This window comes from Bombus vancouverensis, chromosome 13 (genome assembly GCF_051014615.1).
Source record: "Bombus vancouverensis nearcticus chromosome 13, iyBomVanc1_principal, whole genome shotgun sequence".
Lineage (NCBI taxonomy): Eukaryota > Metazoa > Arthropoda > Insecta > Hymenoptera > Apidae > Bombus > Bombus vancouverensis.
This window is the reverse complement of record NC_134923.1, coordinates 9,268,276-9,296,002: the sequence shown is the minus strand read 5'-3', so window position 1 is coordinate 9,296,002 and position 27,727 is coordinate 9,268,276. Positions and strand designations below refer to the sequence as shown.

At 39.7% G+C, this 27,727-nt stretch overlaps 1 protein-coding gene across 7 annotated transcripts in view; it reads left to right on the top strand.

Annotated features, from left to right (window-relative positions):
• The window catches only part of LOC117161664 (Fanconi anemia group J protein homolog), a 164,756-nt gene that overhangs the window by 94,416 nt on the left and 42,613 nt on the right, over positions 1-27,727 (top strand). The gene's annotated exons all lie outside the window — the stretch shown is intronic.

Sequence of the window (27,727 nt, the reverse complement as noted above, 5' to 3'; positions counted from 1 at the left end):
TCATATCGGCTAATTAGATTTAATTGGTGTGCGCCAAAGATCGCAGTAATTCGGACTTTTTAATTCGGCATAATCCAGCAGTAAAACACATATATTCCCGAACGAATTGCGCGCCGTCTGAATTTCTAATGAGTCGTGCGCGAACGGAATTATTTTGCACGGCAACATTCAGCTACCAAAACGTCCAGCCTTCCCACGCTGGAACTTCGAGTTCCTTTTCAGCCTTCCAAGCTTAAAGAAGAAGAGGGAAAGAGAGAGAAAAAAGGAAAAGAAAGAACAGGGGAAAAGATGGATCCGAAAGAGGAGCAAACGAAGGTAGATGAATGGTTATCACGGAAGGATGATTGTTTATCTGTTTGCCTTTATTATCAAGTTGTAGCATCTTCATGGGAGACTCAGTTGGTCGAATAATTGTTGCGTTTTTATAGGTATATTCCAGCTCGTTCCGATGCTTTGAGAATATCCATGTTCAACTCTTCAGAGCAGATTTCGAAGTAATTTTCACGTTCAATGTGTCATCTAACCATCGTTGAAGTTCGATATCGAACGTTTGATTTCACGTTTTAGTATTTTATATAAATTAATTACGGATCTTTGCGAATTTGCGAGGAATTTCATAAAAATACACAAAATACATAAAATGCACGGAATATGCAAAAATATCCAAACACCGGGCTATAAAAACTATTTTATATTTAAATTACGTTCAGGCAATGTCCAGGAACTATCGAAGTAATTCGAATAATTTCGAGTAGTGACGTATAGGTATTTTAAATCTAATCAAAGGCTATTTCAAACATGTATTAAATCTTAGAAATACGACATGTAGCATCGAAAATTCTGTCCTTTACACGTATCTTAGAAATCCAGGTCAAGCGACTGTTACGTGTATCGATGAAACTACTCAGCACGTTGGCCTTGACAACGCATTTCAAAATCACTACAATTCATAAGATATGCGATATTCTACGTAATCGTGCATCGATGTTCCTTGGAAAAAACGAAACAAAAGTAGATGTAAAAATGGAACGAACGAAGGCACAAAAGTGGTTATCGAGATTGTTTATCTCGTTCGTTTTTATTTCGTAGCTTCAGAATCCTCGTCGAACGGAAGCTCGGAACGTGGAAACTCAGTTTGTCGAATTACAGGATCGTACAGGGAACCGTCTAAATAAATAAATTTTTGATAGGCGGCGCGACGCGTCCGATCGAGCAGCGTCGATCAATCGGCTTTTTAATCGTCACTGTAACGCTCCAATTTCGCGGGAATTTCGCGTGTTCCAGGAACCGAAGGGTTTTCCGACCGCAGACAGTGGAATCTCTCGGAATTAACGGCATCGAAATTTCGATTGTTTTCCCCACCGTTGTTCGAAGGCTGGACCTTCGACCTCTTGATCCTCGCGATCGGCGAGTCCCATCTCGCTCTTTTTCCACCTCTGTTTCCACAGTTTGCTGTGTTCAACGATATAAAAATAGCTTGTTTTCCCCGCAACCCCGTGCGCATCTAAACAGAACACGCGGATAGAAGAGAGAAATTCAGCCCCCTGGATCGCGTGAAACGCTTCGTTTTTTTTCAGCGACTTTTCCGTTTTTTTTCCCCTCCGCTTTTTGTTTGGGAGAGAAGCTTGTACTGGGTTTTAAGCTTTTCGGGCGAATGCGTTTGGATAACGACGCGAAAAGTTGCGATAACACGAGACCGCGTGCTCTTTTGCTACATGAACTGTTTTTAGCGTGCGTGTTTTTTTAGCGTTTCGAGTGAGTGTAGTGATTTTTTGACGATTTTTGTGATAATAAAGTAGGTTAGTGTTCTAGATGTCGCTGCGATGATTGACATTTTTGTTGCGGCTATCGCTGCCACACAGAATCTTTCATACTATGGTGTACCCTATTTTTCGTTTATATAATATCTATAACATCGAATTATTTAATTCAGTGTATAAACTGTTTTCGTTATGAAGCATTTTGAATAGTACGCTTTAAAGAATCTTTCAATTCAACATGAAAATCCGTATCGAAAATGTACAATATAATTCTTTCCATTTAAGACGGTTTCGAGAAAATGGAATTAGAAAGTTTGCTGTTTGGCACTCGCTTGCCATAAAATGCTACAAAAATGCTCGTTCGATTCTTGCTCGGTCTAAGTTTTACGGTCTTTACTTGGTCGCGTTCGTGCAAGACATAAAGCATTCTTAAATCACATGGATGTTCGATGTCCGATTCAGCAAGCAATCGTCCAACGACGAAAGAAATCAGAATCATACCTCTTGGCTCGAACAGTTCAGCTGTATATTTAATCATCGTGAATTACGAAGCTTCCGTATTTTACTTAATCGTCAAAATGTGTCGTGTCTTGATCATTGTTCGCTCTCCATATAAAAGATCATCGTTCCTCAGTGCAGTAAACGTGCTGTTCGAGAAAGATCAAGGTCGCGTCGATCGTTCCACCAGTACAGCCAGAACAACTGTCCTCTTCACGACGACGATTAACCTACAGTCGTCTCTCGACTAAACATTTGCCTCGTTTGCACCGTAATTTCTAAATTTTACCAAAGACAAAATTTCGCCGTGTTGATCTGTTCATTTTCCAATTTTAAGCTAAAGCGGACGAAGAGCGAGCGTCCGCTCCCTCGCTCTAAACGCACTATACCATAAGCAACCCTCTTTTCCCACGAACCCAGCGAACTGCGCGCGTATCCTCGCGCGCCATTCCGTAGGATCGGATCGCGTGTCCAGGTCCAGCGTTTCATTATCGCAAGCTTCACCGAACGACTCTGGGACCTTACCTTGCAGAAAAGCGAGGAATGGTGGCGGCCGTGGAAGGTGGGCGACACCCTCCTCGCTTAGTTAAGTGCAGAAACTTCTCCCGCGCATTCTGCGCGCTCCTCCCTCCCTCCCTCTTTCTCTCTCTCTCTCTCTCTCTCTCTCTCTCTCTCTCTCTCTCGGTACGAATTTATGGCGTGCATACGCACAATATGCGTGCACACGACGTTGAACAAAAGCGATAGCGCGCGTCGCCGGCGAATGCTAGTGGCGTTGTGTGCGAGCCGTGTTCGCGCGGCTTTTTGCGCGTGCGTGCACACCGGCATCATGAATATGTATGGGTCTTTGCGGAAGATATGCGCGTGTCCTTTTTCCAGCAGCGTGTGTGCGTAAGATCAAAGGATGCCGTCCACCTTCTTTCTACCACCCCTCCCCCCTCCTTTCTCTGCTAATCCTTCCTCTTCGTTTCTCCGCCGGTTAATCGACCACTTCTCTCTTCTCCTCGTTCTCCTACCTTCTCTCCTATCTTTTCTCTCGCTTCTGCTCCCGGCGTATTTTTTTCTTCTCCTGCGTCTCTGCGGTTCCTCTTACCCCCACTCCGCGGCCCCTGTCAACCCCCCACCACGTCAACCAGCTTTATTCGCGCGAGTGTACATTACGCGAACCGTAGATTCTCCGTATATAACGTTCTCTATCTCGCTCGTTCGCTCGTTGCTGGATTTTTGTTCTTCGTGTTCTTTTTCCCTCTTTTTTTTTTCTTTTTCTTTGTACTTTCGTTCTACTCTTTCTCGTTTTACGAGAACCACGGTCGCGCCTGATTTTCTGCCGCAGAAATTTATCAGCGGCCATAAGCGCGCAACCTGCGAGCCAAATAAACGATATCGGGTATTTAAACGGGTGTCCGAAGTTTCGGGTCGAGCATCGAGGAATAGGTTGGCGTTGTGTTTGCGATGTTCTTGTTGAGTTTGATTTTCTAGTGTTCGATGGAAGCGAGACGATTTATTCTTTTTAGTTTTGAATATGTAATTATACGAGTAAGTGTGAAGTTTTGATGCTTCGAAATTTGGTATAGAAGAGTGAGAATTCACAATGGTTTTGATATTTTGTTATTAAAAAAATGAGAATATTCTTAGAACATGTAAATATATAAGTAGATACCTGATTACCCACAATAGGGTTAAATAACGAACGATTCGAATAAATTGGCAAATGGAGCGCGTATTTTTCTATTTTTATGAAGAATTCGAGGATGCAAAAATGCGCAAAATGTAGGACGTTCTATTTTACACGATTCTATGAAAATCGTGATTCGAAGTTCGAAGAAGGATTCAAATAAAACTTCATTTACCCCGAATATTTATCTCGACAGAATGTTTTAATGCGCAACGCGAATGAATCGATAGTTTGGACAACACATGTACAAAATTTGTCTATTGTTTCGATGAACTTTTCGTTCTACAATTGCGAAAATATGAGTTTCAGAAAAAAATGTCTTCATTTAGGCTGCGGTAGGTCTTCGTAAGTCCATCGACGTTATCGACTGAACGCGCATTCAACAATCTTCGTCAAAATATACCTCGAGAAAACTTTCAAGTATAGCGAATTAAGTACAGAACTTTTCAAACGCGTGTGCTTTCAGAAAACTTTCTAGTCAGTATGTTGGTCTTCTTTCATCTTCATGGAACTTTAAAGTATCGTGAACGATGTTTCTGCCCTTATTTTGCTTCTGCTCGATTTCGATTTCTCACATGCCGAAGACAGCCTCTCGAACTGTATCCGCATTCCTCTCGGAACAATCCAGTTTCGTCTCCTTTTCATACTATTATACAAGTAATTAAATAAATGTATAAATAATTATATATATAACCTTTATATACCATTTATACTAATATACTATTTATATAAATATTTATCGAATATTTTTTATCAAATATTATCGGTAATTAATCGATAACCGAGCAAGATGAAAATCGGTAATTGTCGTGAATGATGCCTATTCTATTCGTGCGTTAAAAAAACACTTTTTAGATTCTTAATAAGTTATTCCTAAAAATGATTCCTTAAACTTCTTGATGATGTAAATTACTAATTATTGCAATAATCGGACACGCGCCTCATGACATAATCGATTCATTTTCATATAAAACGACATACAGTGGGTGTAACAGGTATTCGCACAACAGTTGATTTTACAAAAACTATGTGGAACGTTGTTAATTACAATATTTCAATTTCTTCGTCTGATAAGTCACGATCCTTTCATATAGTTCTAATTACGAACACATAGTAAGATGAACCTTTTATTTATCTTTTTTATTTTATTCAGTATAATAAACGAGCGAAGTCCTTCCGGGACTTATACGACGAAAACCTCACAATTAGAATACATTTACGATATAGAAGGCACAAAACGAAACAAAATGCTCCGCTCGATGAAAAGCACAAAGTAGAGATAGTGCGCGAGGGCCATGCACTATTCATAGGTTACGCAAGTTAATGTTAGTGTATCTGTGGTGTGGGTCCGTAAAGAAGGCGAATTAATACATCGGTTAACATGGATCGAGGCGGCTGAGATTAGTCCGGCACAGAAACAGTATGGCGAAGAAAGCAATATATAGAATGTTCAACTTTATCGACGGTATCGGAGAAAAGATGGAGATTATTGTGAAATCTGTTGGCGGTGTTGCAAACTCTACCAATGGTATCCGCATGACCGTATTTAGAGGTGTAAGAAGCCTGATAAAATAGGTTCGGTTGTCTAACAGTCTACACATAATTTCACTAGATTAAGATTAATGCGAGCTGTTCAATTAACCTACCGTCGATAATTTTGTAAAGGAACACGATCTTCACAGCGATACATTATTTGAAGGGTGTAGCATTGAATCTACACATTATATCGTTATAGTCGTGGTTAGTCCATTCTACGGACCCCCGTATTTGTCCCGAACGATAGGAAACGTACGAACAACGTGTTTCGATGCTTTGCTAAGTGCTCGGGTGACAGAGGTATATTGCAGACGAGGAAGAATCAGGGACAAATATCCGGAAGCTCTCGTTCGAGAAAAAGATTGGAATTACATATTGATGAGACACGAAAGATTCTAAAATATTTTTTTACTGTCCTGGGAAATTCTAAACGCGAACAAGGGGTCGTTCCTCGTGTGCTCATTAACTGCTCGTGATCTTTCGAGCTTTCGATCGAAACACCAGATTCTCACGACCGGAGTTCGCAAGTTCCTCGAGGTGCTGTCATTCCACGAAGCGATTCCTCGTTATTATGTTTTCCCTTGGCGCATTGGTATTTCTCCTCGTCGCTCTTCGGCGAACCGCCATTGCGATCGAAGCGCAAAACGACGTGAATTAAACTAGGTGAGAAAATTCTTGGCAGCCGGCGATGAGAGACTACTCAGCCGGATTGCGAAACGGAAGAGAGAAGCGGGCACATCGTTTCGTCGAATAATGTGCCCACAGCCGCGAAGAATCGTCGAGCGAGTCGCGGAAGCGGATGCTAATTAATGACCCTTAATTCTCTTAATTGGTCACTGGCGATCGCGGCGATCCGCGGGCACTCACGCCGCCCCGTGACTTTCCAGAGAGCTACGCTTAGCCCCTTTATGCTTTCCCACAGTCGACTGGCCATGCTACCATGGATCGATCCTTCCGCGCGATCCTTTGATTAATTTTTCAAGGTCACGAATTTTCTGATCGCGCCCCCATGCAGAATTCCAGGTCTGGTGTACGTGTCTCCATCTGGTGGAGGCGGTGCGAAGCTACTGGCGCGGTTAGAATGGAACAGAACCCTATATACACGGTGACTCGTAAGTAGACCGCGGATTTTTGGAAGGTTCACGAGAGATTTGAAGAAGCAAAAATGTACAAAACGTGTACGACGTGAAGAAATATGCGAAATGTCTAGATTTTTTAAAGCGTTCGTTACAAACGCTTAGTGGGTAAAGCAAGTTTCCTCGTAGATAATTGTGTTCGTAAAAATGTAAATTTGCATAGAGATCCCGTGGTCTACTCATAAGTAAATCTTGAGAATAATCTGCAGAGAAATTCATTTATGGATAGAAAGTTGAGTTTGTTTCTTTTTTCAGGAACGAAGATCCATTATTTGATTAAAGAATATCGTTTTTGACTGCATTAAAGTATGGAGTGATAAATACACTGCTAGCGATATGTATTAGGATACATGCTGATATTTAGTATAAATTGTTAGTACATTAGTTAGTGCATTAGTGTAATATTTGTGTCCCACGCAGTATGGAGAAGGTTAAAGAACGGTAAAAATCTGGATCTTCTAATTTGTGGTATCTTGGTTGAAAAAATTTTGTACGCAAGATCTTCGAGTATTCTCCACGTAAACTAGTCGTCGATTTATCTATTCATCCATCATATATTCACGCGTTAGTTCGTATTTTAGCAAGTATAATACCTCAAAACGTACAACTGTAAAAGTCGAAAACGAATCGGAACAGAATCCCGGGAAACTCGATGAACTGGCTGCAGAGGGACAACTATTTCATTACAATAAGTGGGATTTATGTCATGCGTATGTAAAAATTTAAATGAGCCGCATAGAGAGGAAACGAGCATTAAATTCGTGCAGCAATTCGTTTGGAAAGCTTATGCGCTCCTCTTGGTCGGATCGTAGCCGTATAAAAGCGTCTGTCCGCGGTATTTGCCTCCTATTCTGTCCTCTTCATCTTCATTCTCGTTTCGAACGTTGTTGTTAACCTATTCAGTTTCAAAAATTTCAACCGTTATGATTCGATTTTTATTTTAAAACCTCTTTCTCCAGTCAGTTGGAACAACGAGTCATTTATGACTCGTCAAATTGAATTGGCTTATCGAATTTGATAGAATTTTTCACCTGTTTAAAAGTAATTGCCCCTACTTGAAATTAGAAATTGAATTAGCAAATCCAAGTTGAGCAAATTGTACAAATTGCTATTTCATAGTTTATTTTGCATATTCTGCATAACATGTATTCTGTATAAACACATTCTTTGTAATTAATATTCGATGTTTGTCAATGGATAAATTAAGTCATGATTGCAAAGATCATCCACGTTGATACGATATTCGTGATCGGTAATTAAATTGAAACTTTCTGTTGCGATTAATATTTGATCGTGTTTATTTATCATAATAATAATCATTTTTCTTTATAAATAAATTAAGTCTGATCGGAAAGAATTGTCCGAGTTAAGACCAGATCTCTGAGGAATAATAAATTTGAATATTCTGTTGTAATTAATGTGCAACATTCGTCAATCATTTCGGTCAATGGACAAAGTAATAAATATAGGTTATAGACATATTAATTCAGATATGCAAATATTATTCAAGTTGATATTACATCTGTGATCAATAATGATAAATTCAACTATTGTATTGTAAGCGAATAAATTAATTCGAATTGAAAGAAACCACCCTAAATTGCTACTAGACTTGATCAATTGAAACCATAAATAGATTTATAAAGACAAGAGGAATATTCTGTACTACCAAATATTCATCGTCGCTGAACCATTTCTACGTGTGAATAAATTAATTCGAATTGAAAGAAACCACCCTAAATTGTTATTAGGTCTGCAATGAATGATGATCTGTAGTAACGAACATTCAACATTTGCCAAACATTTCTCTCTCTAACTAGCAACCTCCACCTTCAAAAAAACAAAGCTTCTATACAGCTTCGATGACGGTGAACAATTTGGTCTGTATCTTCGACTGTTTCAGCTCTAACGCGTTAAAAAGGGCCATTTAAATGAGCAAAATATCGCAAGAAAGTAAGCACTTTTAATTGTACTATTGGGCAACTAAGTGATTGCGGGTTTTGTCATTAGGTGGTATTGACAAAATCCGCAATCACTTAGTTGCCAACCTAACATAAAGCTACCTAAACCTCGGTGTAGCATATACCGCGTTAACTTTTATTTCGTCATTTTTTTTCGCTAAATCTAACCCTAACTCGAGCCACGTGTTGAATTTGTTTTCGTGTTAATTGACTACTCTACTAATATACATTAAACTAAACTTCTTCTGAACCTGTCTACCTTTCACAATCAAAAGTACGTAGAATTGTTTGCGATACTTTCTTTTTCGCGATACCCTGTTTATTCGAACACCCACGCGTTTCAACGCATTGAAATTGGAAAAAAATCGGAGATACCGACCAAATTGCTCGTTATTTCCGCAGCTTCTTTCGAAAAGAAGCATACAGGGACACTCGAAGTGAAGTCGGGCGAAGATTACTCTCGGCAGGAGAACGCGGCAGGATCGCGCGGGCCAGAAGGCTTATCGCGACGTCTCCGTTTTGCGCATGCAGAACCGAAGGGGTTGAAATGGGGTGGCTAGAGAGAGGGGTAAGAGAGAAGTGGCTGGTCGTGGGCGTTCGCGATGCATCCGGTAGGAGGTACGGTCGACGACAATGGAAATTAAAAATGCGGCTGGAAAGGAGTCGCAGGCAAGAGAGTTGGGACGAGAGCTTCCTCCAGGATTCCAGGATATTCCCGAGCATGGGAAACAAAGCCGCCTTCGCGTCACTGCGCCCTCCACGCGTCGCGTCGATGAACTTCCATGAAAACCACGTTCGAATATTTATCCCTTTCCTTCTGCAACATCCAACCCTCTTCTTCCATCGCGCGCTTTTGTCTGGCTTCGGTTTATCCCACCGATATCTACGGGCATCGAAGAACTTCGCGGCCGTTTCCTGCGCTCGTTTCGAATCTGTTCAGTATTTTAGTATCTTTATATTAGATTGTAACATATGGCCCATCTTCAGCGATCGATACTCGATGAATTTAACTGTATCGTTTATAGAATGAAGCTTCTACCTTGATTAGGCACCACAGGAAAGTTTTTTACTTGGCTTCTGTTTCCTTAATTATATTTTTAAAAATATCAATTTCCGTAAGAATCCTCATTCGAGTAATGATTTTAGAGTAATTACAATTCTCGTCGAATTTCGTGTTTCATTTCAGTACAAAGTGAACATCCCTTGTTTTTCATTACTAGTTCAATTTCCGCGCTATTTTATGGACACATTTTGATAGTTCTATAATCCTAGCTGCCACGATCAAAACGTGCTACAAAAAGGAAATACTTTTCATCTTTTCCTTTGTCCTTCATTTTCGGTTGGAAACACTCGAGGAACTTTCGTCTATTTTTACGGAGACTGTGGAGTTTAAGTATCGATAGATTCCGAATTGGTGGATATTCTGATAGTGAAAGAATTAAAATGACTAATTTATAATTTTCCGTAAAGGTTAAAACAAGACGTAGCGTTAATTTGTGATCTTCGAATCTAACACATGAGAACTTCATATTGGAGAAGTTTCTTGAATCCTCAACCCCATGTTGCTTTGATAAAACTTCCCAAGTTTTGTATCGAAATAAAGGTATAAATCGCGAGTCTGCAGAGATCTCGCGTCTTTTATCGAAAACTTTTCTCCATTCCCGTCAATAGATCCTGTATTTCGAAATATAATACGTCGAAAATAGTCTGCGAGTTCTCTTTGAATCGGTTCAAAGAACACATTTATGCTATGTGAACTGCAATCTGACGAATAGAGAATTATAATCGGCAATATTAGCACGAAAGATGGGCATGGAAGCGAAATATAGAAAAGACCATGTTTGTATTTCTATCTTTCGATCTATTGTTAACATATCTGTAGTCAGGCAATGGAGGTTTTACAGTTACGTGACTGTCGACCACGTGATACGTAAAACAGAGGGTAAGAACGTAGCCGTTTCGACTCGTCCTCGAGGGTGAAGTATCGTCAAAAAAGATGCGCCGATTCAAGATGCTGCGTCAATTGCGGCGAGAAAAACAAAATTCTGGACACGAGAAAAATTGCAGTGTTACCTGTGTTCTGTTTCGCAATAAATGCGATATACATAATATTCGATTACATTATATTAATCGTAAAGCTTGCGATTAATAAAAATGCAGAGAAATTCCAATAGACAAAAAATTGCAATTAGTCAAGGAACGAAGAAGCTTCAAATTTCCTGTATCGATCGATTCTCCTCGGTACAACTGGACGATTTATTCCCGAAGTAGCCATCGCAAATCTGAGAAGATCGCAAGTAAAAGTCGATTCTTACGAGAAACTTCAAAAAGTAAAAATTATAGTCAAAAGTAGAGGAACGTCAAGTTTTGTATGTCAAAGTAATCTCATCCTCGCAGAAATTCGTCGTATTCGAAGTGACCGTTCAAATAACTCAACAGCTCCATAAAGAAAACGTCAGAAAGAAAATTCCACAGTACATGAAATAGTCTTTAATCAAGGACAAGAGAACTTGTGTAGCTTCGTCGCAATTCGACAACCGATTCCCAAAATGGCCATCACAGCAGTTCAACCACCTCGTCTACTCAAACAAGAAGACCTAACTCTAACTCAAGAGAAAGTCTGTCCTATGACCAAGAGTAGCAAGTAGAGTAGCAGTGATCACTTCAGAAGGAGAAGATACTTCCACGTTAAAGTAAATATAGAATTCGCAAACTGACTAGATATATACATCTGTCGTGATACTCACTGCATGAAAAATCAGTTTTTACTTAGGTTCCATTTGTTTAATTAGATTTCCAAAGGTACTAATTTGCATAGAAATACGCAGTCCATCTATGATCAAGAGTAGTAGCAGTGATCTCTTGTGGGAGAGAGAGAGAGGGGGAGAGAGAGAGAGAGAGAGAAGGTACTTCCATGTTGCAGTAAATTTCACGACCACTCACTGCTCCCTATCCCTCGTCTCTCTTCTTCCAATTTCCCTCTTCGTCTACACTTCTCTGTATACGTGTGGTACTATATGAACGTGTAGTACGTTAGTATACGTCAGGTACGTCTGTACCGTAAGTTCTTCATCGGTCTCTCGGTACCTACGCTAGCGATATCCGTTTCCTCCCTTCCACACGCGTGTAAGGCGAGCATGCACGTGATGCACTTGGTATACACGAAGCGAAACCGCCCCGTGCTACGGCACTAATTAACTGATTCTCATTACGTGGCCGCGCGCGCTATACGAGGCTGCGTTTAATGAGACCACCGGTACGGAGCTTCATCGGGCATTCGACCACTCGATGGGAATTTGTTATGATAATATCGATCGGCCAGGAGACACGACCAGTCCCGTTCGCCTCTTAACGAGAGGGCTTCCATTTTGTTTTACGCCGACGGCAAACACGGATACACGCGCTTCTATTTTACGCGCCTTTCGCCGTTCTGGCTCAGACAATAATCTTATTTTAGGGAGAATAAGAATTAGGAAGCGATAGATGCGTTTTATTTTTCTATTGATTTGATATTTGGCATTTCTTTCTTCGTTTTTTATTGGAGATTTCTCTTTTGATTTTGCAGCAGGTTTATCTTACATTTGTTTGATCTTGACTTTTTCCTTGTTTCCTGATTTCCTTATAATGGTTTGGATTGGATTCAATTGGATTGATCTTGGAATTATAACTGAGAAAATGATCAATAGGGATACTTTGACGTTTATGTGATATTTGTCGTCTTTCTTAATTGAAAAATTCCTTTCTGGTTTGTGGAGTAGATTTATTTTACATTTGTTTGGCTCTCGTTTAGTTTCTTTTCAATTATGATGCTTTGGGTTGGGTTAGGTATCTTTGTGTTATGCACGTGGAAATGATCAATAGGTTTACTTTGATGTTCATGCGATATTCTTGTTTTTATTAGAGAATATAACGATAGATTAAATTTATTTTAGGTTCCTCTGGTTTGGCATAGTTTTCTTTGGATTATCATAGTTTGCATTGGATTAGTTTTCTTTGATTTATATACGGGAAAATGATCAGTAAAGATATTTTTATTTTTATTGAATAATTCTTGATTGGTTTTGCAGTAGATTTATTCTAGATTTGTTTGAGTTTTGACTTTGTTTTCCCAATATAGTAGTTTGATTTGCAATAGTTTGGTTTTTGGATCAGCTTCCTTTAAAATTCCTATAGTTTAGGATTATCCTTTTTCTAGACTCCTTTCGATTTCGTAATTATTTCTGTTAATTTTAGATAATTTCATCTTTTATTCAGGCATTAACGCGGTTATATTTATCTATAAATTTATTGTCCTTATATCAATTTCATTACGGCTATTCATACGTAATGAACATATTCAGCCGAAGAATTATACATAGAAACAGAACCTGCGATATTTATTCGTTATATTATTCATATAAAACCACAATTTTTTACATCGTAATGTATATCGTTCCTAGAATTTTACATTCGACTAAACCGGCGCTTATATTCTTTCCATCTCTAATTTCGCCATTGTTTTTATTACACTTGCAATTTTCTATCAAATTGCATCAAATTAGTATGCTTATATAATATCTCTACCTATCATTGGTAAACATTTTACACGGTTTCTTTCAAAGGGGGATAAACCGCGAGTGAAAGCGGACGATATATTTGCCCGCGAAAGTGGTGAAAGCTGTCGAGTTAATATTTGCAAAATTCGATATTCGACAAGGTATCCCGCGATTTGTTTGCCACCGCCCGTCGACGAGAGTAATTTGCATCGACGCCTGAATCGGACCTGGCGGACGATTAATCGAGAATTAAATATTACATTTAATAAATCCGGAAGAGGATTAACGCCGATCCGCAACCTTCATCGCTGGAAACTGACTACGCGTTCCGTGCCTGATGCGTTATTAAACATCGCCACTCTCGAAATTACCTTCTGCCATTATCGTGTTTCGATATATATCACATTTTCGAGCACTTGTGCATTACAGTCATTAAATTTATTTAACTTACAATTATCGTGATGGCGTATCGTTCTATTTTCCCGGAAAATACATCTTTCACCGAGCAATCGTATATTATTAATTATTTAGAGAGAGCTTCAAAGAAATCCAGGTACCCGGAATTTCCTATTATTTCGATTGAATTTATTTATGCTATTTTTTAGTTAAAAATAAATTACAAACACAATTTATTTTCTCTGAAGAACAACCGTTTCGTTCATTTATCTTGATCAAAATGATCTATTTCTCTGTTGAGAGGATAAATTACAGCCTTACGAATTCCTCTATACACAACAGAAACGTTTTCCTTCGGCTTCATACGCGGATCAAAATTATCCGTCTGTTCGCGTGGAAATAAATTACAATCTCGAAGATGCTTGCAAGAACAGGAATCTTGCTCTTCAATTTCCCACGAACATCAACGACAGCCATTAATATTACACTCTTTCCCATTATTTCTGTAATTTGGAAATTACAATCTGCGAAATTCCGGTGAAAACAGGAATATCTGTTTCTTCGTTTTCCCGATTACGAACGCCGATAATAAAAATAAGTTAAGAATCTTCTCGCTTAAGACTAAACGACAATCCGAGCCGTCTCTGATAGACAATAGAGAATTTCCCTTTTCCAATTGACCGCGTAGACCAACAGCACGATAGTTGAAACAGAAAGGACTTGAAGAAGAGAAGATGAGTCTAAAAAGCAGCTCAGTCCATATCCTGCAGTCGCAATTTCTTCGTTGCCTGAAAATCCCCAGGAGGAACACCATGGTCGTTTTCCATCACCGAGAAGGAATCGTGGAATCGTGTCGGAAGACCTACGTCTCCGCCGCGTATTATACGAGTACACTTCGGATCGATCAGTGGCATCGATCCACGGGATCTCCCTCCGCGACGGTCCTCCGCGTCCGACTAAACCGGATGCTGCTCGTAGGAAGAGGCCTCTCTGAGGGATCTCGCCGAGGCGGATGGCATTCGTCGTTCGACTTGGTGCTCTTTGTCGAGGATCCGTCCTCGTGGATGGTCTCCATCACACGCAAAATGCCCATGTACATTGTCCTTCTAGCCAGGAGGATCCTCAATTCCCATTGGACGAAAACCGTCACAGCCACCACGCCCATCTGGCCTTCTATAGAGGCTCACCTATAGCTTCCGAAGCGAGAGAGACTCTTTCTCTCTCCTCTGGTTCTCTCCGACCCGGACAAGGTTTCTTCTCTCCTCCTCTGTTCCACATACTTATACGTGTGCGATCGTACATTCTTTCTTATTTGCGTTTATACGTGTAAGTACATGTATACGTGTGTATATTTAGAAACGTGTGCACAATACACGTATGAACAGGTATGAAGAATATATATGGTATAAAGAATACATAGCAACGCATGTGTATGTATTATATGTACAGTGTATAGATACACACACATCTATATATACATATGCATACATATGTATATCTAGTACGTAAAAGTATATGAATAATGGACAACACATACGTATGAAGAATTTATACAGTATATATGTATATACAGTGTATAACAGTATGTACGTAGTTGCTAATATATATATTTGTTCCTATATTCTTCCTTATTTGCGTTTATACGTGTGCGTCTATACGTACAAACACGTATATACGCAGATAAGAAAAAATATACGGAAACATATGTGTATGAGGAATTTACAGTACATATGTACTGTATAAATTCTTCATATGTGCATGCAACATTCTTCGTACATACGTCTGTATGTATATTCTTCCTTATTCGTGTTTATACGTATATTCTCCCCATACATATTTAATATATGTTTTCCATATACGTGTGTACATATGTATATCCACTAAGTTCCAGATACGTGTTCTTCGTATGTACCTACGTTCCTTACTTGCGTTTATATGTGTTTATACATACCTAGGTGTACACGTACACGTTTAATTAAACGCATGCACACGCGTGCGTGTATGTATGAAGAATCATGCGAGCGTGTATGTGCACAGGCGTGTTCCTCCTTGCACATGCACCGGTCGTCTCTTTGCCCTCTGTGCACACCCTACGTAGAGTCCTACCCTTCTTTTCTGTGGCTCTCTTGCCACGCCGCCTCTCCCGCTTCTCTTATTCGGTTCCGTTTCCAGCCGGAGGGACCGGGAGAGCCTCCGTGGAGAGCGACGGATGAAGAGTGTAACCGGGATTCAGGCTACCCTCGTGCAAACAGAGGAACACAGAGGAAAAGAGAGAGGCAGAGTTATTAGCGAGAGCTCCGAGCCGCGGCCGCGATTTATTTCTGTACTTCCTTTGTCGCGATCGGCTCGTGCCAATCATCTCCTGTCAGACTACTCGAGATAACGAGGCAGGAAATATTCCTGGAATCGAGTGGACGATTATGCGATTACATTTGAATAATTTAAGCACCCTGGACTTTGGCTCCACCTGCTCTCACGTTCACTCTCGGTACTGTAGGTTTAGGTTGGGTTTGCGGTTTTCTGGCTTGTGATTAGAGCCAGAGTCATAGTGTGGCTGATAGGATAGCGGAAGTGGAAAACTTCCTGGCAGTAGCGTCTCCTTGCATGAGAATATTTTCAAGCGTTTAGTAGGTACTAGCGTAGGTTAATTCCTTTTATCGGTTGTTGGGGCTTCTAGCGGAAATGTTACAAAATTATTCTGAATCGACAGGTGGAGATTTGTGAAAGAATTTTAAGTATCGAAGATTTAAACTTGCAATTAGTTATACGCTTGTTGAATAGTCGCGATACTTTAGGCAACAAAAACAACTTTCTGTCTTTGGATCTGTCGCGGTGAGAATTAAAATGGGGCAAGCTTTCTTGAATTCTCTTTGCATTGATTTTGTATTGCTCTGATGAAATCGATCCGAGAATGGTTTAGATTCTATCAAATTTGCTCGTGTTTTTCTATCTGTATAAATTTAAAAAGTTACTTTTGCACATGGAGATGCACATGGAATACTTTGTTTTAACTCGGCATATAATTCGTACAAAATTGAGATGTCAAACTCGTTAACGTTTTGTCTAGACTTTTTACTAACCGTGATGCAGCCTCGGAATTTTTACGATCTCGTTAGCGAGCACAAGAATTTTTAGTGCCCCAGGAAATAATATAGCATACACTTAAGAAATTATACGTATTAACAGCGAGCCTTTCTTCGATATTGCGAAATTTGTTACGAATAAAAAGCGCTCAAATTGAGTTTAAAATTATCCAAAGAAAATTATCTCGTAACTGGAGACTTTGGAATTACCCGTAGAGCTTCCAAAATCATATCCAAGTAGAATTGAAAAAATTACCAATTTAATTGTCTCTGAAATTAATTTAGATAGTTTACACCCTCTTCTAATTACGCTTCTTCTTTCTCATTTATTCTTATGAACAAACTCTATCCTTGTAACTCTTATGTGATTCTTAAAATCCCTAGAATTTTCATCGCTCTTACAAAAGAACGTAAAACGAACGAAGAATATATTTTTTTATATTTTATACATACACGAAGAGAACATTTGCTTGGAACCAGAGATCGGATCGAGTCTATCGCTGAGCTGGTCCTAGGAGGGACAAGGCGCATCTAGGAGCACTGATGAGTTTTTCGAGTGGCAGCCAAGCCGTTTGTTGTTGAACACATGTGAAGGAGGACGAAGCTACTTCGCTTTTTAGACTTTCGTCTAGCTGACCGTACTCATTACTCCATCTTCCGGAGAAAAGCGTGCCTCTTCTTCCTCCTCCACTATAACTCGTCCCCTCTTCTCTCTGTTCTTCGCCTCTCTCCTCTCGTTCTCTGCCTGTATTTCACTCTTTTTCCCCTTTTTGTTTTTTCGTTTCTCCCCCTGTTTCTCCAGATCGACCGGAGAAGGCTGGCGAAGTTAGATGAGAACGCAGACATTAGACGCCACTCTTGACGCACGGTATAACGGGTGCTGTGAAATTTTCTGGTTATCAGTTTTCATAGATCATAGATGGTATAGATCGTCTTGAAAGTTTTTCAAGTTTTCATTTGGGCACAGCCATTTGCTGATATTTCTGAAGAATATAATTTCTATTTATTTTAATTTATGTTTCATACTTTGTGTAATTTGTGTTTCATACACTTTTTTATAGTGGCAAAAACATAAATAGGTAAATTCGATCTTTTTTTATTTCACGTTTTTATTCAAGGCACTTTCGTATTTTTTGATACATTCAGTGGTTTTGAAAATATAAATAGGGAGCTTTAATTTAGTTTGTTTGTATTAGGTACTCGAGATGAATATTTTTATTCGAAAATAATTTACAAAAACAAAAAACTGGCAGTTTATAACAACGAGAGCATAAATAGAAAATTTCATACATTTGCGAAAACTTATTTACTTTCTCTGCATCGCTTTGTTACGCTTTCAAAGGTCTAAAATTTCGAATCATTTACAGAAAAAGCCACGGTTTTTCGAGACACTTAATATTTTACCAAAAAAATCCACAATTTTGTTTGTTATCTTTATTAAATATTGGATAATTTATCGTATGAAAGTCACGGTGTTTCACCAATATCACCAACAACATCATACAAGTTCAACGTTATTTTGCTGCGATTTTGGTGATCCAATTTGACGTTTCTCCTTTCGAGAAACATCAAACATACTCGTCTTATTTATTTACTCTTGAGCATCGATCGATTTGCTTGAAAATCTTATTACCGGTGCAAGGTTCAACCTCCGAAGGGGCAAGTTGTTTCTTATGCTCCGTAGACCTTCGTGAAAGTATTCGAGGGCGAAAAAGAAGGATCCAAGGATCTATCGCTATGGAACGTGGAGAAGAGGGATGGCCTGTAAGCTTTTGAACGAACGAGAACGGAGAGAAAAGAAAAAGAAAAAAAAGAACGAAACGTGAACTTGCACGGAGGGAACGGTTGATGAGAAGTTGTAGAGAAATGGTCAGTAAACGAACTATTATGTAGAGAGGAAAAGTTAGAAGTGGTGGATCGGTTGGGAAAACTAAAGGGGGAAAGGAGTGCGGAAACGGAGCGCGAAGAGCCTGTGCTCTTCAAATAAGAATGAAATCGAGAATTGGGGCTAGTATGTACTCGATAAAAAAAAAAAAAACACTGTTTTCTTTCTCAGTAGAAGCGTAATTACTTTCTACTATCAATATCATATAGATTTATTGCGAAATCTTCGTGAAATAATAATTTGCAGTTTAACATTTTGTTCTGTGTAACTTGGAGATTATAGGTAATATTAATCACCGTTCGATTGAAGTAATTAAAGTTAGAGAAGAAACGAGATGTATTTTTGTCATTTTATTTTGGAAATCCTAGTCAATCATGGTGTTCGTTGCACTAGAGATTTAATTTTGTTACGATGCACGAATTTTTGCATTTCAATCTCGTTCTCATCCTGGCAAACAAACAACTTGCGATGTTTTTAAGTGTTTAAGTGTTTTAAGGTGTTCCCCCGTATTTCGTTCGAACCGAAGGTATCTTTTAGCGTTAAAGAAATATAAAAAGGTCGAGAATGATCGGAAAAATGTAACAGGGTTAACACGTAAACAATTCGAGAATTGTAGCATAGTTGGAACGCTAGATGTATCGTATTCTATCTTATGTATCTATAAAAAATGAAGAACAAATTCATTTCATTTTCTCAATTTTGCGAAACACGAAATATATTATATCCCATCTGCGTATATCTGCGAAAGAAAGGATCTATCATAGGAAATATAAATAAATGTAATTTTTGAAACTTCTCATCGAGACTTTGCGAAACACGAAAATTCTAAGATTGTCGGTCTATGGATCTCTAGAAGCGCATTCTAAATGATTAAAACAGTCTAGTAGAGGGCAAACTAGATTCGGGCGCGTTGCAGCTTTTAATTTAGTCCCGCGGGAGGGCCGCAAAATTCGTTTCATCGACTCGCGTTCCCCGGAGAGAGAAAGGGAGAGGAAACGATAAGCAACCGTTGCTGGGAAATCTAGACGAGCAAAGTGTCCCGCGGGATATTTCGTATCCCTCTTCTCCGTAGCGCGTACACTGGTAATCCCGGCCGTCGGTCTATCGCATAGCTTCTAATTCCTTTAATTAAATACTCCGGGATCTGGCCCCTTTGATCCTCCTTAATTCCTTTCCTCGTACGCGTTTTGCTTAGCTACACGCGAAGCGAGAATATGTTCGTATTTTGAAACTGGAATCATTTACAACGGTATATTAGTAATATTTGGATGTTTTAGCACTTGCAATGATAAATGACGTTTATAAGTAGACTGCGAATATTTTATGCCTTTATTCGAAATGTGAAAATGCAAAAATATACAGACTGCGTGTGGAGGGTACGTGATATACGTGCAGTAGAATACTCGTTGTAAGGTGTAATAGGTAAAACGAATCTCTTTTTAACTTCTGTTTCTTTAATCGTGACCATAAACGTATTAACTTGGATAAAAATCCGCAGTTTATTTACGAGTGACAGAGATAGACATTTTTAATATAGATAAAAAAGTAGGTGTATATATATGTTGGTTTAAGGTATAAGTAAAAGTATACTTCGAGATATCTGTTATATTTCAATATTTGAATACCAGCAATGGTAAATTCTGTATCTAAATCGAAAAAAGATATTACAATGTACAGATACAATGAGTATATCGCGCGTTACGTAGTTTCATTAAAGAGAAGACTATCGAAACCATCTTCCAATTTTCCCGAATTTAATCCTGCCAATTCGAGCAAGAAAATTAATCGTAGATTTAGAACAGTGAAGACACGCCTGCTCGTTTCTAAGGCTTCTTAAAGTTAATCGAAATGAAATTTCACGGAGCTTCCAGGAAACCTTACGCTCCCCGATATCTCTGTTTCTTTCACGAGCAGGCTTCCTCGCTTGTAATCGCGTTGCTATCGCCAATCGAAACTTTCTTCCCAAGGAATTCCATCGAACGAAACCATTCGCAAAGAATCCTCGTCCCACTGTACAAAACAATCCCAAGAAGACGAGAGAACTCTTGAAACCTGTACCAAAAAATCGTCTCGATGTCCCCATTCTGCAACAGTTAACAATCGTAACCTCTCCGGTTCGACCGCAGATCAGATCGTTTACTCTATTCAATAATAGAAACACATTCGGTGATAGAAACGGAAACCTCGATGGTAATCGGACCCTGCGCGAAAAACGATCCTTAATCTCCGCGTCCTCCGTGAACCTCCGTTGAATTTCGCTGAATCCTATCAAACGGTAAAATCGATCGAAACACACGACGGTAGAGAAACAGGGAAACGGTTTGATGGAAAAAGGGGCAGGAGGAGAGAACGAAGAGGTTCCTGTTGATCCCGCTAATCTACGGTGAAAAGTAGCTGTTGCACGACGACCTGTTTCTCGTCTGGCTGGAGCATTGTGTTGCACGGGCTGGTCCGGGTCAGCTCCTCCTCGAGTGTTTACGCAATAGACGCTTTTGTCCATCGAACGATGAGCATCATTGTCCGTCCATCTGTCTGTCCGTCTGTTTACCGAATAGATATCCCATTCTTTCTTATTATTTCTCCCTTTCTCTCTCCTTCTTACTGTCTCTTTTTCTGCTTCTGGTTGCTGGCTTCGAGGCTTCCTCGAGGAAGATGGTACTTTTGTGCCTTTATGAAGGAAGCTGCTGCCTCGTCCCTCTTTTGTTCTTTGTTCGTTGCCGAGGTTTTCGTTTCCCGCCAAGAGGGAGGATCCCCGCAGGACCTCGACATTCGTTTTCTTCTCTTTCCTTTCCTCCTTACGAATGCTGAGTTCTTGTCTCTCCTCTCGATATCCTGCACCCTTCTCTCCGAGCTGGTTAGCCAGACGTTTGTCTCTCCTTCTCTCCCTCTCTCTCTTTCTTCTTTATCTCTTTCGTCGCGTGTATCCTATAAGAGAGGAAGAGAGAAAAAGAGAGAAAGAGTAAGGATCGATGCCGGAAGAAAAAGGGAGGATTCGTTCTTTTTCTAATTGGATAGAACGCGATCTTCAGACCAGGAGGACGGATTCTCCTCGTTTATCGGCTAATAAAGGGATCGAAGTGGTGTGTTTTTTAAACGAGAATAAAGGTTTTTCTACTTCCTCGTTTTAGCTCCCTTCCCGCTCTCGAGTGAGCGTTCTTCGGTGCGACGCGACCTTCGAAAACGATTCGTCCGACGAGAATCGTTTGAAATGGTAAAATGATATGATCATCAGAGTGATGTCGAACATCGAGTGGAAGTTGCGAGGTGGTGCTCCTGTCGAATACTCTTGACGAAACGAATTAACGAAGCTGTGTGTATCATGTTCTGTTTTCTTTCTTTTTATAAGAAATACATTATTGGCTAGGAATTTGGAATTGGAATTTTCGCGATTGAATCGCGCAGAATCGAAGACCACGAACATGGATATATATTGTTGTTAATTCTGAATTAATTCTTCAAGTATCATTTCCTCTAGTTCGATAGATTTTTGACAAAAATGTTTCTTAAGGACAGACAATTTTATAGTTCTGAGCTTTAAGGAACGCCTAATAATTTCAAACTTTCCGCCAATAATATAAATCTTGATTAATGTGGATGTTTGTGTGTAATTTTTAAGTCGATTTTGTGTAAAGTTTAATTTTTACGCCGAAATTGAAAGAGAACCTTCTTAAAGTACAACGTACAACGTGCAAAAAGAAAAAGGAGATAAAGTTGTCGTGGTGATACGAAAAGCCGGTGAAAAATTAACGGACTTAATTAACCTGAAAAACCGCCGATGGTATTTTCCGCGTACGTGGAGGAAAAAAAGCTCGGGGAGAACACTTGGGGTGCGTTGAAGCAGATCGTCGGTAAAAATGAAATCATGTGGTCGATGAAAGTAAACAAAGTCCGTTCGTGTACACGAGAGCTGTGAACGTTCCAGTTTTCAACGTGGTCAAACTTTGTTCAAACTAAAAAAACGTGTGGGCTTTAAAAAAAAAGAAGTGATAGAGAAGGAAGAAAAAAGTAGAGAAGAGAGAGAGAGAGAAAAAAAAGACTAAAACGGCCGATATATCGCACGAAACGTCAGCACGCGAATTATCCATTTTAATGCATTTATAACACTAACACGAACTCTTTTTTTTTCTGCCTCTCGAATTCGTTCTTTTTTCTCTATTTTTTATACGCGTGCTTCGTCGAATGTTTTTAACTATGGACCACGATCTTTTATTTCAACTTGGCTGTGGAATCGTGAAATTCTTTGTTTGTTTGTCCGAAATTTTTTATTTGAAAAAGAAAAAAAAAGGAAAATATAATTGAGCTTGGTTGAACAATTCGTAAAAGAAATCTCCTAAAATAGTAACACTCGATGGCTTTCGTGTATTCTACAGAAAATAAATTTCTTTTTGATCTTTCGAAACATGTCGAAAGGAAAATAAACGAGTCTGATCGAAATGTCATTTTTTCCTCTATCGTTGATTAGCTGAAATTGATTGAAAGTGAAATATCGAATTTGTCCGGTTAGTTTTGTAAAATAGAGAGGGTATCCCTTTGGTAAAGGCGTTCGGCACGTCAAAGAGTAAAATGTCGCATGGACGCCATTACAGTGGCCATATTTACCCTGATCGTCAACCCTGTAGGGAGTTCTGCCCTCACGGTGCCCATATTCGCCACGTAAGTGGTGTACAGTGTCAGCCAAAAGTACGCGGCCTGTTCCAATCGAACAACCCCTTTTCGTGTCATAGAAACATCTCTTGCGCATATTAATCACTTAATCGCATAAATATTCTTATAACCTGACAAAATTCGGTTATAAACAAATTTATTATTTGCACATTATATCTCGTACATATTTGGATCATTCACATTGCGTTATATCACAATTCATACGTATTTGTGCACTTCAGAAGACAAAAACTGATCTATTATTTCATCTTTTACAAATTTTTAAATTTCACTAGTTCACTACTAAAGTACGTTATTGATACTCAATTTCTCAGAAACAAATAATTTACTCGCATAAAATTACTTGACGTAAAAGAATTTCATTGCCTAGTACGTTATTTGATTGACTTACTTCTATAAAATTATTTATTGTAAGAGAATGATATAAATAATACTAAAAAACTTTAACCTCGCTATATCTCTCGGCTCGTTACATCTTGTTACTAAAATATCGATAGTTTTTAATTATTTGGTTGTAGTATTCAATGTTAATTTCCCTTTTGTTTACTCCAAATTTCTTAGAAACAAATTATTCAACCAAAACGAGATACACGAAGAGATACAAACATGAAGAAACGAAGAGAACAATAGGCTTACAAAATATCGATCAACATGCCAATATATATTTTATATATCTTTCTTTGAAAGATTCTTCAAGAAAGATCACAAAAATCCCATAATCTGCCAAACGCTTCATCATCTACCTATAAATCACAAGTACACAAACTTCGTACCGATTTCCTAATAAATCTTTTATCACGTCGCTCGCGAGAAAGCTTAAGAAAGCTCTTGGAAGACTCTATCGAAGAGCAACAATGGTTCTCGAAGAAAGTAGCAGAGGTCATTCGAACAAAGGCGAACCTCGCTTAAGGGCGTATCGAGCTGGTAGAACGATCGAGATTCGATCGGTTTCCGGTGGCTTTTCCGGAGGAAGGATGCTGCGAAAGAAACCTAGGGATTTCCTTGTTCTTGGGGCGAGTTTCGCGTCAGAAACGTCTCTCTGGAACGAATCCGAGGAGAAGAGTCCTTCTCCTCTAGTTTCTACTGGAGTGGCTCGACTAACAAGTTACCGCTGCTAACAAGCATCCAGCTTCCTCGCTTCTTTTCTTCTCTGTCTCTCCCTCTCTCTCTCTCTCTCTCTCGCTCTCTGTGTTTTCTCCCCTTCGTATAGTCTTCGTACATTCTTCCCCTCGTCACGGCGAAGGAAACAAGCGGCCATCGCGATAATAGGGCTCCGGTATCTACGCGAGAACAGCGAGCGCAAACAAACCCCCTGGCAAATGACGAACAAGCGGCTCCACTTCCGTCACTGTCTTTCTACGATGAAGCTTCTCGCGTTTTCGGGCTGAACGTCAGGTTGTCGAGTACCGGAGTCAGCCCGGTTCTACTCTTGGTGACCTGGAAGAAAGATTCAAGTGTTGGAGATTTGAAGCTTAACTTAGGTCGTTGGAGAAGATACTGTCACTCCAGAAATAGTTTTTTTTTTTTCATAAAGGCAATTTTACTTTTAATTTTAATTTTCTTTCTGACAATCCGTAAAAAACAATCTTACGGCACATGTTTAGCTCGGTCTATACTTTCTCACCTACGATAATCCTTCTTATTAACCGATGCACCAAGAAGCTCTTTAAATATTCAACTCTCTCGCGTAAAAAAACCCTTCGTCCTAAAATTCCATAGAAACTTGCAGCGTATATTTAATTTAGACCATGCTTCTGCCATCTAAAATAATCCTACGAATTTCCCTGCACACCTAGAACATCCAATCCAACCGTTTAAAAATCCATCTTGTCGTTTACCGATCATCGTCAAAAATCTTCCCACAGCTTGTGCCAAACTGCCATCGACAGCAACAGGAACGAACAAAAGACGAGCCAGGATCCTCTCTAGAGTCCTGATGACTCGACGAAGAAAAACACCGGGGTCGACGGTCTCTCGCGAGAGCAAACGATGTTACGCATCGCGCGTGCGGCTATTCGGCGCATCCATCCTGTAAGCTTTAAACCGTTGCGCGGCGTGCAATTAATTCCACACATGGAAATTCAATCGAGGGTGGGAAGGGACCGGCCAGTTAATAGGGTGCCCTGGCTACGCGTCCACGTTCCCGGTGCACGTGTGCCCGTATGCATACACGGGGGTGAAACGTAAGGGATCCGATAGGCCTCATAGAGAGAGCCGCGAGGCCTTTGATTGGTCAGCCGGCGCGTGCACGAGCGCGCTTTCCACTTGCATTGCTAATTCCCAGCTTCGGAGCTTACCTATTCCATGGATCTCTCTTTCTATCAATCAGCTTGCCGCTTGTGCGTCCATCTGACCACCTCGTACCAGACTCTGTCTCTCTATCGCATTAAGTCCATTACACGCGGCATAAACATCGCGTAACGAATTCCTCGTTCGTACGAATCGGAATGGATAATTGGTATTTGTAAGGTTTGATTCTTCGAGCCGTGGATTTGCTGTGAAATTGTCTGTTTCTCGAGTTGGATAGACGAGGCGAACGATGAACTGCGGATGTTGATGATACGACTCTATGCTTTTACGAACTTGATCGAGGAAATGAAGTTTAAATAGAAACCTATTTCGTCTACTAAATATCGTAGTAAGTGCTCTATATTAAATGTTGCATTTATTGTTGGATATTACATGCGCTCTCTATATTTCTGGAACCTTAAACCTCCCAAAAATGCAATAACGCGCGCAGTTTAGCGAACAGTTCTAACAGGTTTAAGATTTTGCAAGTTGCGAGAATAAAGTTGACGATTTTTAGGACATTTCGGTACCGTTTTAGGATAGAAAGAGTAGGATAATTGGATAGTTTTAGGTCTTTTGTAGATTTGGAGAGTGCAGTCTTGCAGCTGGTTAGGATTGGGGAATCGAATAATTTTTAGTTTGTACTGGTTTGGAGATTATACGAATACAGTGTGCGGATAAGCAAGCAGAGTTTTTTTAGTAGATTTCGAGCGATTCAGAGATTTGTGAATTATGAATTGAAACGAACAAATCAATTCTTCCATTTTTCAAAAATTAGCAGCATGCGGTAACACAAGCTAAACCGCTCGATGCAATACTCTATTCACTTTTTGGTTTCCCTTGAAAATGTATCGAGTTTTACGTGCAATCACTGGTGAAATTTTATTTCCCAATTGAAATTCGTTACATCGCCGTTGTTCCACAACACCGAAAGAAGAATGGTCCGATTGAAAACGATATTTTACGAAGTCCCCAATGGTTATATTCCGATGCTGCTCTTGTTTCAATAACCAAAGGGTCTTTTAATTTATTAAGAAGAATTGTTATATAAAATTGGAAGTTGAAACGGCTACTCGAAAAATTGCTAACTACCACTCTATTCTTGCAGTCTGCAAACAATTCAAACAGATAATGAACACGTACCATCTCAAACACTTTTGCAATTAATATTCAGATATTCCAGAAAAACGTGTAAACCCATTTCTATTCTCGCAGCCTATAAAAAAATCAAATCAGAATTTTTCAATGTTCCTGTTCTGATCAGCTGGGAAAGATAGATACCTTGAAAACGTGCAAAATTCAACTCTCTCTTTAGAATCTATTCAGCTGTATCTCGAGAAATTTTCACGAGTATCGTGAGCAGTATAATCGTAGGATTAAAAGAGCGTGCGCCGGATGATGCCGTGTTAGCAAATAAGCCGCGGTTCCGTCCGTGGCCCTGGCGGCCACGTCCCCGAAAAGGAAGCGGTCCACGATTTATTTTACATTTTTTCATGTGTTTTATTGTCGCACGGTGTCCAGGCCGAAGTGTGCTGAAAGCGGTTAGACGGTTGAAACCGGAGAAGCCGACGAAACGCTTGCTCACTCGCCGCTGACGAACAATTCGAATTTCAAAGGGCCAACTGTCGCTCCCTTACCTGACTTTGCCTGCAAAGGAAATCCGCCTGGGAGCAGCCATTCCGCCTCTTGCCATTTCTTGATTTTTGCCCTCCACAATTTTCCCTCGCCAATCGATATTTCCAGAAATCGGTATTTAATTTACGTATAAAGAACGTGTATTAAAGCGAAATAAGAAATCACCATAGATAGACGTCGTTCTTTGTCATTTGAATTTATTCCGCGGTTTTATTCTATTGAAGATTTAAAGAAAATTGATACAGCTTCCTTCTTATTTGCTTTTTTTTTTCTCTTTTCGTGAATTCTATTTTTTCTTCTATTTACTTCAGTTTGAAATTAGATTTGGGGTATATTTAGTAGGGGTTAGCTGCATCGCCGATGGCGACAAGGTGTGCGCTCGGAAAGCAAAGGCAATCGGCCGTAGGCGAGAGATTAAATCCCGGTGCAGCCGAGAGTTTTCGGTAATTTCAGCCGCGGGCTTGTTTGCACACCTGAGCCCTACTTTCCGTAGCCGATATAATTCCGTGGGAGCGTTATTAATTGCTCTTCCATGCGCGACACCAGTGTTTCCTCGTCGTCACGTATTTTTGATAGGGAAGACCGATCCCTTGAGAATCTCTGTCTGAGAAATTTTCTATTCGTGCGTTCTTCTTCCCTTCTCTCATTATCAGTTTAATATCTTTAGAAATGA